Source organism: Mesoplodon bidens, assembly GCF_964165515.1.
Source record: "Mesoplodon bidens genome assembly, chromosome: 15".
Taxonomy (NCBI): domain Eukaryota; kingdom Metazoa; phylum Chordata; class Mammalia; order Artiodactyla; family Ziphiidae; genus Mesoplodon; species Mesoplodon bidens.
The window spans coordinates 30,651,467-30,666,713 of record NC_138171.1 but is presented as its reverse complement, the minus strand read 5'-3'; the positions used below and the strand labels follow the sequence as shown (position 1 = coordinate 30,666,713).

The window sequence follows — 15,247 nt, the reverse complement described above, 5'->3', positions numbered from 1 at the left end:
CGGTGGTCCAGTGGCGAAGACTCCTGTGTTCCCAATGCGGGGCAGGGAAGCCTGGTTTCGATCCCTGGTCAGGGAACTAGATCCCACATGCCATGACTAAGAGTTCGCATGCCCCAGCTAAAGACCCCCACATGCCGCAACGGAAAGATCCCGCATGCCGCAACTAAGACCCGGTGCAGCCAAATAAGTAAATAAATACATATTTTTAAAAAAAATGTTTATAGGACATGCAAAAATACTAAACACAAGAGGGAGAAGGCCCCCCGCTCTGGCCTGGGACATCCCCAACTGGTGAGGCGGTGTCGGACCACGGAGAGCCGCGCCTGCGCACTACAGACTCCGAAGCCAGGGCGACCTCAGGGAGGTGGGCGGGGCTGCCCGGGCATCCGGGTCCCTCACCCCGCCCCCGCTGCATGAATGAGAGGCCTGGCGCCCGCCCCTCCCCCTCCGGGCCCGCCCCTCGCCGGGGCGCCGCGGGCAGTCTGCCGCTGCCACCTCAGCCGCGCTCGGTGTCGACTGACGCCCGCCGCTCACCGCCCGGAGCTGACGGTCCCACCACGCTCGCCGCCGCCGCTGCCGGCACGACAGAGTAAGTGAGCCAGCGACGGCCGTCGCCCCGGGTTTGGGGCTTAACGGACGGGGCAGGTCCGGGTTCGGGGTGCTGAGGACACCGTGGGGCCCGCGCCAGCCTCCCCCACTTACACTCCCGGCGCCTCGGCCGGGAGCTGGGAGGGATGGGACAGCGGCCCCAGGCCGGGAGGGGTGCGCAGGAGGGTCCACCCTGAGCCGGAGGGTGAGTCCCGCACAAAGGGAGGCGCGGGGCTGTCACTGGGAGGTCACAGAGGGAATATTCGCGGAGCCCAGAGCGCTCCGCTACCCCGTGCCGGGCGTCGGGTCCCCGGGCGTGGGAGGCGGCTGGGATGAGCAGGGAGGCAAGGACGAGGATGGCGAGGACGTCTGCCTCTCTGTTGGCGATGGGAATGCGCCTTGGGGGGCGCGGCGTGGCAGTGTTTTCCTGGTCCCCGTCTGCTCCTCCCCTTTCTTTGTGGCGTCTGTCCTGTGCCCGTTTGTCACTGTGTGTAAGCTATGGTCGGGGGTGAGACCTATCGCCTCTGCTTACTCGTTAATGAAAGTCAGGAGCTGGCCTCATCTCACATCTGTGAGTGGGGGGCGTGTGTGCTTCCACAGGCCGGAGAATTAAGGAGACTCTTTTGTTTCCGGAGACCTAATGGTGTGTGTGTCCCCTCCAAAATGAGAGAATCGGAGGTCATTTAAAGGGGTATGAGGAAAAGAGACATATTACTTCATCGGGTCTTCACCCAGTTCTGCCTCTGACATTCTTTCAAACAGCATTTCTTTGTTTCGTTCTGTAAAACCAGTGGGTTTTGTTAATTGAAGATATATGTCTATATCCTCAATACATATGTATATCCAGAACACTTGGTTTGGGGGGTTTAGTTAATGGTCATATACTCTTATGTATGTACATGAGAATACTCTAGTACATATAGAACACTGCTCTTTAGTTAATTGGTAATATGTCTGTATATTGATATGCACATATACAGAAATACTCTGGTATCTCTAGGACACTGTTTTCTCAGCTCCTCAGTACAGGTAGATTTTGTTTCCTCCTGCCTCCCTGTGTAATAAGAAGGTGGTCCAGCAGGTTCTCTCCACCTCCTTGCTTTTTTTCCCCTTAATGCTTTGGCAAAGGGCTTTATAGCATATTACCCTGGCATGCGCCCTTGCTTTGATCTGAATTTTCCCTGTGTTCTGTTGTCTGGTTGTGCAGCCCAGCTCAATGGCTCCTCTTACAGGACTGCTGGAAAACAGATCACCTTTTATCGTCGTCATCCCCAGAGAGAGGAGGAAGCTCTGCAGGTTCCCACAGACCTTGGCTCTGTGGGACTGACTGCCTGACTTTGTTGTCTTGGTGAAGTTGTGAGGAGTCACAGTTGATGTGGACCAATTAAAAAGAAGCAACTGTAATAGCACCAGCTATTCCTTGCTGTTTCGCTTGGACCTTTTTCTCTTTTAAACCAGATTTTATAAGTTTTAGAAGACAGTTGCATTTTCAGTTTCTTTTTTACACTTATAATTTTGCAGAGTGACAGGAAATTAGCTAAACTCTGTTACTATAAGAAACATACTTCCAAAATATTTTTTTCTTATGATCTTTTGATTCAAAATAGCAACAGTAAAAAAAATTAAGGGGAGCTTATTAGAGGATATGAATAGTTGAATTGATTCAGTTTTAAGATTCTCTTTAAGATTATTTTTTAATCACATATATTTTAATTCCTGGTAGTTTTCAGTGCAAAATGAAAGCTAAGCTAAGCAGTCTTCCATAGCATCTGTTTATGTATATTCCATCTGTTAAAAACATTTGCTTTTAATTTGAAGGGGAAATTTTCCATTTGGTTGGAACGGGATCCATTATTCTTGGTAAAAATCTTACCTTATGTTAACATGATCAAATTCTTTTTTTGTAAAAGTAAAAATTAATAAAAGTTGATTTTTCAATTTGGACAAGTTTTGGTTTTATGGTGTAAGATTTAAGTAAAATTTTAATGTAAATGAATTTAACTCAAAATAAGCTAACTTAAAAATGAGGGCTTCATTAACTACATTAAGTAGTGTCACTAATATTGAAGCAACCCCAATAACTTATGAACTGCCTGCATAAATTTTTGGTTTTCTTTTTTTTAGAAATCCCCTTAAAACAAATCATAAGGGGAAGTCGTAGATAAACAGAGTAGTGTAACCGGAATTATCACTGAAATAGGCTTGCATAGTGCCACAATATTGTGGAACTTTAATTTTTCAAGAGCGACTTAGCTATTGTTTGTATCAACAAAGGAAACTAAAAACATCCTGGCCTTGTTATTCAGCATTCTGTTAATCAAAATCTTTACCAACCCATAGTTTAGCATTTTTGTAGTATGATGACTGAAGAAAAATTCCAAAGTAATATCTATATTGTCAAAATAGGTTACATTATTTTAAATGCTGTTTTAGTAATAGATATAATCTTTATATTCATTAGAAATATTAATTTTGTTATGTTAGTGATGGTAATAGTATATATGATGACACTTTGTTACCTAAACTGGGTTACATTATCCTCCCAGCATTTTCTATCAGTAATTGTTTTCCGGGAATTCCCTTGATGGTCCAATGGTTAGGACTCCGCACTTGCACTGCAGGGGGCACAGTTTCGATCCCTGGTTGGAGAACTAAGATTCTGCATGCAGCGTGGCCAAAAAATAATAATAATAATGTGTCCTGTTTCAAATGGCAGTTTATTCTAAAATCAGTAATAAAGTAATGTCATTATAATGTATTAGCAGTTTAAACTATATGAAATTGCCATTTTTAGATTGGGGAGCAGTCAAAAATCAGTGGTTTCATATGATTCAATCACTTTGAACTCTTAGCAGTTCTTTCTGGTATTTACCTTTATATTTATTTCATTTTTAATGTTTAAACTGCTATTCCTTGATTTTCCACCTTTGGATATTATCTATGGAGTTTTATTTTGGAAGTTGAGGACTTAGTTGTCCCACACAACCATCCTTCCATCCCCTACTCATACCTATACTTTACAGTTTCCAGTCAAGTCAGTATTCAGTATTTATATGACTGTGACAATGTACCTATAATTCACAGATGAGCCATGTAGGTGAGCCATGTAGGATACGTATTACGTTTTCTCTCTTGTACAACTTTTGTTTCTACTGAGTTAAACAACTGCCACTTTTGTTTGTTTGTTTTTCATTTACCTAGTTTTCTTTTTACCAGTCACAAAGTTATCCTCAAATTCTATGACAGAACCTATCATCTTTCAGTATTTTCAGGTAATCTGTTTCATTTCTTTTTCCTAGCTGTTATATAGGACTTCCCTTTTTATCATCTTGTGAATTCTCTTTGCTTTCTTCCTATGTTGGATCCTTGATTTCCTGGATCCTGTGTCTTCCTTATTCTTTAGTAGCTTCCTGAGAAAGGGCATCTACAAACTCCGAAATTCATTCCTGAATTCAGAAGTTGCATATGTGAAAATGTCTTCATTTTACCGTCACACTTGAATGGTGGTTTCGCTGGATATTGAATTCTAGATCAAAAATTATTGTCCCTCTTTTGAAGTCTTCTAGTGTTACTATTGAGAAGTGCAATGCCATTCTAATCCCCATTTCCCTTTTTCCTCCCACTCTGGGAGACTTTAGGATCTTCTGTTTATACCTGGTGTTCTGACATTTCATGGTGTTCCTCGAAACATCTTTTTCTTTCCTTTTGCTCGTAAGGGCAGATAATATTTTCTCCAAATACCTATATATATGTACACACAGACGTACACACCATCTCACCCAATATGCTATTCTTTATGGTGTTGACATGCCTCCATCAAGAGATGTGGTCTTTGTTTCCTCTCCTTGAACCTGTGCAGGCATAAATGCTTCCCAGGATGTTTTGGGTCTTGAGCCAACATCATGGTTTAGGAGTACAGCTGGATGATCAAAAGCTACCACCTTGAGGGGGTGTTTTAATTTTTGTTTTTTACTTTTAAATGGAATCATCAGTTTACTTTTAACTGGAAATATCAGTTAACACCAAAGAAAGTTTCTTCCAGCATTGAAATGTAATCATCTCTGGAATCTACACAACCATCAGTTACATTTTTTAAAAATCTACTTTAGGAAGTGACAGAACCATTTATGACCAAAAAAAAACAATCTGTAAGCTTCATGGTTAAATATGTCATGACTAAAGACAAATACATTATTGGCAAGAATTTCTGTGATAAGAAGATGGAGGCAAATGGAGTTACATAGACCATGGCTTGTTTGGACATTGTCAGTGACTTAGTGTTTATCTCATGGAAACACATTTTTAAATATTTTTTTACCCATGAATTTTTTTCTATTTACAGCTGCTTTATTCCTCATCTAGCTCATAGGTACACATAAGTGGTTGAATATTTCTAGAGAACTTCAGATTCATGACCAAAAATCTGTAGTAGACTCTCATCACTGCCCAAAAAAACTACCAGATTCTTAATAAGATCTTTTTGCCTATAATTATTTAATGTCTCCCCAGTCTTTAAACTCATGAGCAGCCGACCCCTCCCCATCCCAGTAAGCAGGCCGCATACTTCACTGAGGGTTTAGAAGTTATCAGACAGATACCCCTCATCCTCCCTTCACCAAATCTATAAATCCACCTTCCTTAGGATCCCTGTTTTCTTGCTGTCAGAGGCCAACTTGCCTCCCCACCATATTCCGCCTCATAGCTAGTCAAGAACTTGACTTCTGCATTTGTGCCCTCTATCACATCCTCAACAACTTTCCAGGGCACCACCCATGTCAGCATACATACCATGCTCTGATATTGCCCATCTTTAAAAACAGAACAAAAAATTAGAACAAAACAACTTTCCCCTAACCTTATATCCATCCCCTTCTGTTTACCTTCATGGTTAAATGTTTCAAAAGAGTAGTCTACATTTCCTCCCTATCTCTTCTGTACAATGTATCACTGTCTGAAATTCTGTTGTTGACTGAATATTTTTGTCTCTTGCCTGCGCCCCGCACTGGAAAGTCGGCTCCAGGAAAGCAGGGAACTGATCTATCCTGTTTACCACTATGTTCCTAGGACAGCAATTGACACAAGTACCTCAATATATGGGCAAAAAAGGCATAACTGACATTTTTAACCTGGTAGAATAGCTCTTTTTAAAAATTTCTAACAAGCAAATCAATTTTCATTTATTTTTAAAATTATTCTCTACTTTTAGCTACACTTGAAAACTGAAAAATTATAAAGACTGTATTAATGATTGAATTTTACCTATGTTACATTACATTTCATTCTTTCACAAGTATAATTTAACATTGGCAGTCTTGCACCTGGATTCTGCAGTCAGACTGATTGGAGTTGAATTCTAGCTCTTTCACTTTTTGCCATGTGACCTTGGGCAGGTTTCCTAACCTCTCTGTTTCCTCATCTGCAAGGTGGAAATAAGAATAGCACCCACCTCATATGTTGGTTGTGTGTGTCAAATTAGATAACACGTAAAATGCTAAACTCAGTACTTGGCATGGCGCTTAATGCAATGAAAAATAATTATAGGTATTGTTTGTATACCCTTCTCTGATTTCTAATATTTGATCTGACTTGGTCACTGTAATATTTTTGTTTGAAGTACTTATATCTCCTAGAGTATATTGGCTATGAATGTGACTCTCCTGTTTTTAGTTTTGTGGGCTTTTTCTGATTCCTTGCCTCTCTATTCCCCATATTACCCCACATGATAGATGATCTGCAGTTGACAGATGAGCACCCTATAGCACTTCCCAGCAGCTTGGTCATTTGAAAAATCGTTTTGGTCACTTGTTAAAATATTTTTATTTCAAGCCAAGTTCTGTTCTTTGTTTATTTGGCCTGCCCAGAGGTAAGGCTCCTTCCGCATGTTAATTCATGTTATTCCTCATTAAGTTTTCTTATTTCTGGAAATGGAACTTTTAAAACACCCAGTATATCATCAACATTTTTTTAAAGTAGCCATAAGATACTGTTCTTTTCACTTACTAGCTAGCTGGGAAGATAAATATATGTAGCAATACAAAATCCATTCTAAGGGCCACATTGAGGAATAAAGACAGGCTCTGTAGAAGTTCAAAGTAGGGAGAGTTGTGTCCAGCCAGCCTTAAGGGATTCTTAAAAGTTTTCTGCGTGTTAAATTATCTATACCCCTTATTATCTGTCTTGATTTTTAATTTTAGAAATTGTTTCTTAAAGTAATTGACTTAGCAGTTACTCTGCCCCTTTCTTTTCTTATCTGGGTAGGCAGTGGAGACTCCTCCAATTATCTGAGCATTTCAGACATCAGAGTGTAGTGTTGGGTAAATTTAGGATTCAAAAAGAATGCCAGATGGTTTGAAAAGAATTGTGAGCACTCCAACTAGTGCAGTCCGTTGAAAGCCAGCTGGCTGAGCCTTGTCTGCTGCGGAGGTGGGAATCAGACACTTTCTTCCACGCCAGCTGGCCTAGGAACAACTGACCAGTGGCCTTACTTTTGGTTGGCCATGCCTGGGAAAGCCAGCCTGGGCCCTGCACCCGACGTAAGGACAGTATGACACCAGACAATTGCTCTGCACCTCCATGGTGCTTGAGTTGGAACAAGCCTGAATGGCAAGGAAAGGAAGCTACTTTTTAGATAGCATTACAAGTGAACCTCATGTTAAGTTGTGATTTTGCTCTGAAAAAGTGTAATGCAACTTGAATTTTTATGGATTCAATGCTGTTAGGTGTATTAGTGTTGCTTACTACTATAGTAACTATCGTGAATGTTTTTATATTATAAATAACTTCCAGTTTACCTGCTTTCAGTTGTTCTTGTTTTCATTTATTGATGTTTCTTGAAGTGAGGTTTCCCTCTTCTTTTCATTTTCTTCTTCTTCTAAAGTTTTAGTCATTTGGATTAGTACAAATTTTCATCTTGTCATGAAGCTTGGTCCTATAAACCACAGGCCTCTGTAGAACGTTAATTATGTGTGTTGTCTTAAAATCTGTGTCTCATTTTGTCTGTTATTTATGTTTTCCTAACTAGACGGGTGTTTGTATCAGATACAGTTCTTCTTTAGCAAACTTAATGTCATAATGTTTAACTGAGAACAAAAAAGTACAAATATGGCACTGCAAGTATAATGAGCATTCAGTTCATTTGATGACAGTGTTAATAACTTCACCAACAGTCTATCAGTATGCTTTATGTTATCTTAAAATATTTTTTTATTTGGAGATTGAATGGTGCTGCAATACCTGTCTGTTAACTTCATCTAGGCAAACCAAAAAATTATAAATTACCTGTGTCTCTTTATTGTTCTCTCCCAATTCTGAGCATGAAAAACTTTGCTCAGTGGTATAAACTTGAAATATCCAAATAGGCTCTTCATTTTGAACTAAAAGAAAGAGTTGGGCAAATAATGAAACACTGAAGTATGAGCTAATATAGTTTATGGAAAATTGGTGGGACGGTAAATCAAATGTGTTGGCTTTCATTCTTTTCCTTTAGTACAAAAGAAATTGCAAAACTTCTTCAGAGATATGTTGGAAATCTCATGCCTTGCTATAATTAAATAAAAATTTTTACTTAAACTTATTGATTGTCCCTGTAAACAGTCCAGGGGAAATTTTGTGGTAGTGAGAAAGATTTTTTTTGTATCATAGAACAGTGTATCAATAGCCAGGGAAAATATTGTACCCTGAAAATCATCTTTCACATTAGCTAACCTATAGTAAAAACCTTTTATGTCAGTATCTTTAAATGCACTGCTTATTTACTCCTTACAGCAACCCTCAAAGGGTTATTTATGGATGATAAAACAAATGGTCAAAGAAGTAACTTGTTCAGGTTCACAAGGTCAGGAGCCAGGTTTAGAACCCAGGCCCTCATTCTCCAACCCACCAAGTGTCTCAGTTGATATTGTCAACTTTCACAAGCTCTTTACTATTCAGATGCTATCCTGCAATGGCACTTTTGGAAGACTTTTTTTTTTAGGCTGCACCAAGCAGCTTATGGGATCTTAGTTCCCCGACCAGGATTGAACCTGGGCCACGGCAGTGAAAGCGCCGAGTCCACTGGACTGCCAGGGAGTTCCCTGGAACACTATTGATAAAGGAAATTGAGACCTTTGCAGAAAATGGCTAGAGAATAAGGAGAGATTTGGGGAGCATATATATTTTTTATTTCTTCTGATATTCTTGAAGTAATTAACCATTGCTGAACCACTGCAGTAAATAAAAGTGAGATAAATAAAAATGACTTGTTAGAATGGGGCAAAGGGGCTGTGTAGTTTTCTAGCTTTGCTGTAACAAATTACCACATAATTGATGGCCTGAAGTAGAAATTTATTCTCTCACAGTTCTGGAGGCCAGAAGTCTGAAATCAGAGTGTCAGCAGAGCTGCTGCACTCCCTCCAAAAACTAGGATCCAATCCTTCCTTGCTCCCTCCAGCTTTTGGTGGCTCCACACATTCCTTGGCTTTTGGCTGTATAACTCCAATCTCTGCTTCCATGTTCACATGGTCTTCTCTTCTTTCCTGCTCTTATAAAGACACTGTCATTGGGTTTAGGGTCCACCTGGATAATCCAAAGCTCACAGCACTCAGTTCAAAATGCAGCTGTGAATTCTGTTTTCTGTGTTTTAGTTTTCTCTGTTTCAGTTCACTACCACCATCTGTTTAGAACTCCAGAATTATATAAAAGCATGACACAGTTCTGAGGAGAGGAAACACACAGTTGCATTCCTAAAAGTTTTTTTTAATGTATCCTGTAAAACTGCTTGTTCTTTGCCATGGGTTTTCAGTAGTATAAGCTACCTCAGGAATAAAACTTTATATTTCATAGCTGTCTGACTGTCTTAATCTGTTCTGGCTACTATAACAAAATACCATAGCCTGGGTATCTTACAAACAGAAATTTCTCATAGTTCTGGAGGCTGGGAAATCCACAATCAGGGTGGCAGCAGGTTCAGTGTCTGGGGAGGGCCGACTTGCTGGTGCATAGCCGGTACTTCTCACTGTCTTTTGCTATGTCCTGCCGTGGTGGAAGGGGTGAGGAAGCTATCTGGGGTCCCTTTTTTTTTTTTTTTTTTTTTTTTTTGCGGTACGTGGGCGTCTCACTGCTGTGGCCTCTCCCGTTGCGGAGCACAGGCTCTGGACGCGCAGGCTCAGCGGCCATGGCCCATGGGCCCAGCCGCTCCGTGGCACGTGGGATCCTCCCGGACCGGGGCACGAACCCGTGTCCCCTGCATCAGCAGGCAGACTCTCAACCGCTGCGCCACCAGGGAAGCCCTGGGGTCCTTTTTATTGGGGCCCCTTGTATAAGGGTACTAATCCCATTCATGAGGGTGACACCCTCATCACTTAATCACTTCTAGATACCATCACATTGGGGATTTGGTTTCAGTATGTGAATTTGGGGAGGACGTGTCATATAGCACAGTCGATAGCACTAACCATATGAAAAGGGAAAATTTATGTTTTCCATATAACTCATTCGATTTCTAAATAAGCAACTACCACGTAAATTTTTTTCATTGATCCATTTATTTTCTACCCAAGATTAATATTACTTAATAGATTTACCTGTACTGTTTTTCAGGGTTCTCTGCTAGTGAGATTCTTCTTTTTAATTTTTTTTTATTATAGGAAATTGTAAATACACTCAAAAGTAGAGAAATAGTACAACATACACCCACATGCCCATCACTCAGATTCTACTGTTATCAAGATTTTGCCACATTTGTTTCATTTATCCTTGTTTCTTTTACCTTCTTTGCTGAGGTATTTTAAAGCAAATCCGAGACATTTTTGTACATGTTTCCTGACATACTTCTATATGCATCTTTTAAAAATAAGGATGTTGTCTTACAGAACCAAAATGCTATTCTCATACCTAATAAAATTAACACTTACTCCTTGGTATCATCTAATAAGTAGACCCTATTCACGTTTGCCCAGTTATCTCAAGGATATCTTTTTCAGAGATGGCTTGTTCACACCAGGATTCAAAGTCCACAGATCACATTTGGTCATTTTGTCTCTCATGCCTATTTTGATCTAGGGTAGTTCCTCCTCCCTCCCTCTCTCTCCACTTTTTTTTGTGTGTCGTGGACTAGTTACAGGAACCAGGTCAGTTGTCCTGTGGAACTTCTCGCATTTGGGATTTGTTCACTTAAATTGCAGTGTCAGTTTGTTGCTCTGTTCCCTGTATTTCCTACAAATGGAAGTTAGCTCTAGAGGCTTGATTAAAACAGATTGAAGTTTTTTGGCAAGAAATGCTTAGGAGATGCTTAATATTGCATCACATCCAGAGGCCTGCTGTGTCTGGCTACCCTACTTCTAGTGATGTTAAAAGACCCCATTGATGATCATGTCAGAGTTCTTTGTGGCAAAATGGTGATTTTCTAATCCTGTCCTGTCTTCCACATTTATTAGCAGGAGTTCTGTAAAGAAGACCTTTATCTCATCAACTAAGACTGTTTGGGGTTTCTCTGAAATACATTTTGTATGAGAGACTGCCAAGTAATCTTACACTGTTATGCTCTTGATAAAAGATAATGAGTTTGGGGGCTTCCCTGGTGGCACAGTGGTTGGGAGTCTGCCTGCTAATGCGGGGGGCGCGGGTTCGAGCCCTGGTCTGGGAAGATCCCACGTGCCACGGAGCGACTGGGCCCGTGAGCCACAGCTACTGAGCCTGTGCGTCTGGAGCCTGTGCTCTGCAGCGGGAGAGGCCACAACACTGAGAGGCCTGCACACTGCGATGAGGAGTGGACCCCACTCGCCACAACTAGAGAAAGCCCTCACACAGAAACGAAGACCCAACACAGCCAAAGATAATAAATAAAATGTGACACCTTTATAAAAAAAAAAAAAAAAAAGATAATGAGTTTGAATCAGAATAAAAGGAATTGTGTTAATCTTTTGTTTTAATGAGTGTTACAATGAAATTGAGTACTGTAGTAAAATGTGAATGATTGTTTTCCTTTTACAATTGAGAATGTACACTCTAATTGCTCTGAAAGTTAAAGGTAGAGGTAAATGAAAGTCTTTTATAAATTAGAATCAAGCATTGGAGAGGAAAGAGTACTAACTAGATTAGAATTTAAAAATTGGAAGAGAATATAGCCAATTTTTTGTAATAACTATAAATGGAATATAACCTTTAAAAATTATGAATCGGGACTTCCCTGTTGGTCCAGTGATTAAGAATCCACCTTCCAATTCAGGGGATGTGAGTTCGATCCCTGGTCAGGGAACTAAGATCCCGCATGCCACAGGGCAACTAAGCCCACGCGCCCTGGAGCCCACGTGCCACAGCTAGAGAGCCTGTATGCTGCAGCTACTGAGTGTGCACACTCTGGAGCCCATACGCCACAACTAGAGAGCCCACATGCCACAGTTACTGAGCCCGCGTGCTCTGGAGCCTATGAGCCAAAACTAGAGAGCCTGTACACCACAGTTACTGAGCCCACGTGCTCTGGAGCCAATGTGCCATAACTAGAGAGAAGCCCACGCACCACAATGAAAGATCCTGCATGCTGCAACGAAGTTCTCGCATGCTGCAACTAAGACTCAATGCAGCCAAATAAATAAATAAACATTTTTAAAAATTAAAAAAATAAAAATTGTGAATCACTATATTGTATACCTGTAACATACAATATTGTACACCAACTATACTTCAATTTTTTAATTAATTAATTAATTTTTAAAAATTGGGAGATAGGGCTTCCCTGGTGGCGCAGTGGTTGAGAGTCCGCCTGCCGATGCAGGGGACACGGGTTCGTGCCCCTATCCCGGAGGATCCCACATGCCGCGGAGCGGCTGGGCCCGCGAGCCATGGCCGCGGAGCCTGTGTGTCCGGAGCCTGTGCTCCGCAACGGGAGAGGCCACAACAGTGAGAGGCCCGCGTACAGCAAAAAAAAAAAAAAAAAAAAAAAAAAAAAAAAAAAAATTGGGAGATTTCCAGAGTCAGTATGACCCAGCCCCTGAATGTCTAATCCATTCACTCTTCTTAGAGTGAGCTTTTCACATATGTATATCCCTAATATATTGTCAGTATTTTTGTGAAATTGTGTGTAGCCTAAAGAAATCAAGGTTATGTATTATAGAATTAATTATTAAATATTTTAAAAGGCAGGGAGAATTCTTCACTGAATATCATTCTTTTACTTTAAATTGTACTTTATGGGAAAAAATCCTTTGATCACCATTTCTCATAATACCTCTTGTTTAACCTCATGTCTTCACATTCTTATTCAGTAAAATTACTGAATAAAGTAATGTGAATATAAAGCCCTACTTATTTTTCCTGCTCCATTTTATCTTAAGCCTGTTGTTTTTATTCATCTCCTGAATCTGTGTATTCTGGGGAAAGTAACCTTGATATCAAATGAAAGTTAAACAGGTCAGTGTTCTTAGCTTAGTGACCATCTCTAGAGAGCCTCTAATTGTATTTGAGAAGACCATTAAACGTATGTACTATTATGGTTTCTCCATAGGCAAAATCTTGCTATGATTATGCTGTTAATTTTAAAATAATAATACTGTGGGTCTTTTCTGAAAGATAAAGAATGCCTTTATAAAGGAATGCCTCAAAAGACCATAGATAAGATCAATATACTTATTTTTAGTCAGTTAAGCTGATTATTCCTTATCAGTACTCTAAAATGGTTTTAGTGCTGAAAACTACGTTTTCCTACCTATTGGATTAAAACAGATGCTTGTGGAACACCTACTCTGTGCAAGTCATTATGCTAGGTGCTGAGTAGTAGGGTTCATTTCACTATTCAGATAAAGAAGATAGGAAGTACCTACTTCTTCCACACCCATTTATGATAAAAACTCTCCAGAAAGTGGGCGTAGAGGGAACCTACCTCAGCATAATAAAGGCCACATATAACAAACCCACGGCTAACATCATTCTCAACAGTGAAAAGCTGAAGGCATTCCCTCTAGGATAGGGAACAAGACAAGGACGCCCACTGTCACCACTTTATTTATTTATTTATTTATTTATTTATTTATTTATTTATGGCTGTGTCAGGTCTTAGTTGCTGCACACGGGATCTTTCATTGCGGCGCACGGGCTTTTCTCTAGTTGTGATGTACGGACTCCAGAGTGCACCAGCTCAGTAGTTGTGGCATGTGGGCTTCTCTAGTTGTGGGGCATGGGCTCTGTAATTGTGGCATGCAGGCTCTCTAGTTGTGGCGCAGGGGCTCAGTTACAGCACGTGGACTTAGTTGCCCCATGGCATGTGGGCAGGGAGTAGTAGTTCCCTGGCCAGGGATCAAACCCGTGTCCCCTGCATTGGAAGGCAGATTATTAACCACTGGACCACCAGGGAAGTCCCCACTGTCGCCACTTTTATTCAACATAGTTTTGGAAGTCCTAGCCACAGTCATCAGAGAATAAAAAGAAATAAAAAGAATCCACATTAGAAAGGAAGGAGTAAAACTGCCACTGTTTGCAGATGGCATGATACTATACATAGAAAATCCTATAAGATGCTACCAGAAAACTACTAGAGCTCATCAATGAATTTGGTGAAGCTGCAGTATACAAAATTAATATACAGAAATCTCTTGTATTCCTATACACTAACAACAAAAGATCAGAAAGAGAAATTAAGGAAACAATCCCACTTCCCATCATATCAAAAAGGATAAAACACCTAGGAATAAACCTACCTAAGGAGACAAAAGACCTGTACTCTGAAAACTATAAGACGATGATGAAAGAAGCTGAAGATGACACAAACAGATGGAAAGATATACCATGTTCTTTGATTGGAAGAATCAATATTGTCAAAATGACTGTACTACCCAAAGCAATCTACAGATTCACTGCAATACCTGTCAAATTACCAATGGCATTTTTCACAGAACTAGAACAAAAAATCGTTTAATTTGTATGGAAGCACAAAAGACCTCGAACAGCCAAAGCAATCCTGAGAAAGAACAGTGTAGCTGGAGGAATCACACTCCCTGACTTTAGACTATACTACAAAGCTACAGTCATCAAAACACTATGGTACTGATGCAAGGACAGAAATACAGATCAATGGAACAGGATAGAGAGCCCAGAAATAAACCCATGTGCCTATGGTCACTTAATCTACAACAAAGAAGGCAAGAATATACAATGGAGAAAAGACAGTCTCTTCAATAAGTGATGCTGGGAAAACTGTACAGCTACATGTAAAAGAATGAAATTAGAACATTCCCTAACACCATACACAAAAATAAACTCAAAATGGATTAAAGACCTATGTGTAAGGCTGGACACTATAAAACTCTTAGAGGAAAACATAGGCAGAACACTCTTTGACATAAATGGCAGCAACGTCTTCTTTGACCCACCTCCTAGAGTAATAAAAGTAAAAACAAAAATAAACGAATGGGACCAGTTAAACTTAAAAGCTTTTGCACAGCAAAGGAAACCATAAACAAAATGAAAAGACAGTTCACAGAATGGGAGAAAATATTTGTAAAGTGATCAACAAGGGATTAATCTCCAGAATATACAAACAGCTCATGCAGCTCTATATCAAATAAACAAACAACCCAATCAAAAAATGGGCAGAAGATCTCAACATACATTTCTCCAAAGAAGACATACAAAAGCCAAAAAGCACATGAAAAGATGCTCAACACCATTAATTATCAGAGAAATGCAAATC

The 15,247-nt window shown here is 40.3% G+C and overlaps 1 protein-coding gene across 1 annotated transcript in view; it reads left to right on the top strand.

Annotated features, from left to right (window-relative positions):
- Positions 1 to 462: 462 nt before the first annotated feature.
- Positions 463 to 15,247, top strand: part of RNF24 (ring finger protein 24) — a 136,492-nt gene continuing 121,707 nt past the window's right edge. Inside the window, exon 1 of the mRNA XM_081255904.1 lies at positions 463 to 589. The gene's annotated coding sequence lies outside the window, so the exon portion shown is untranslated. The remainder of the gene's footprint in view (positions 590 to 15,247) is intronic.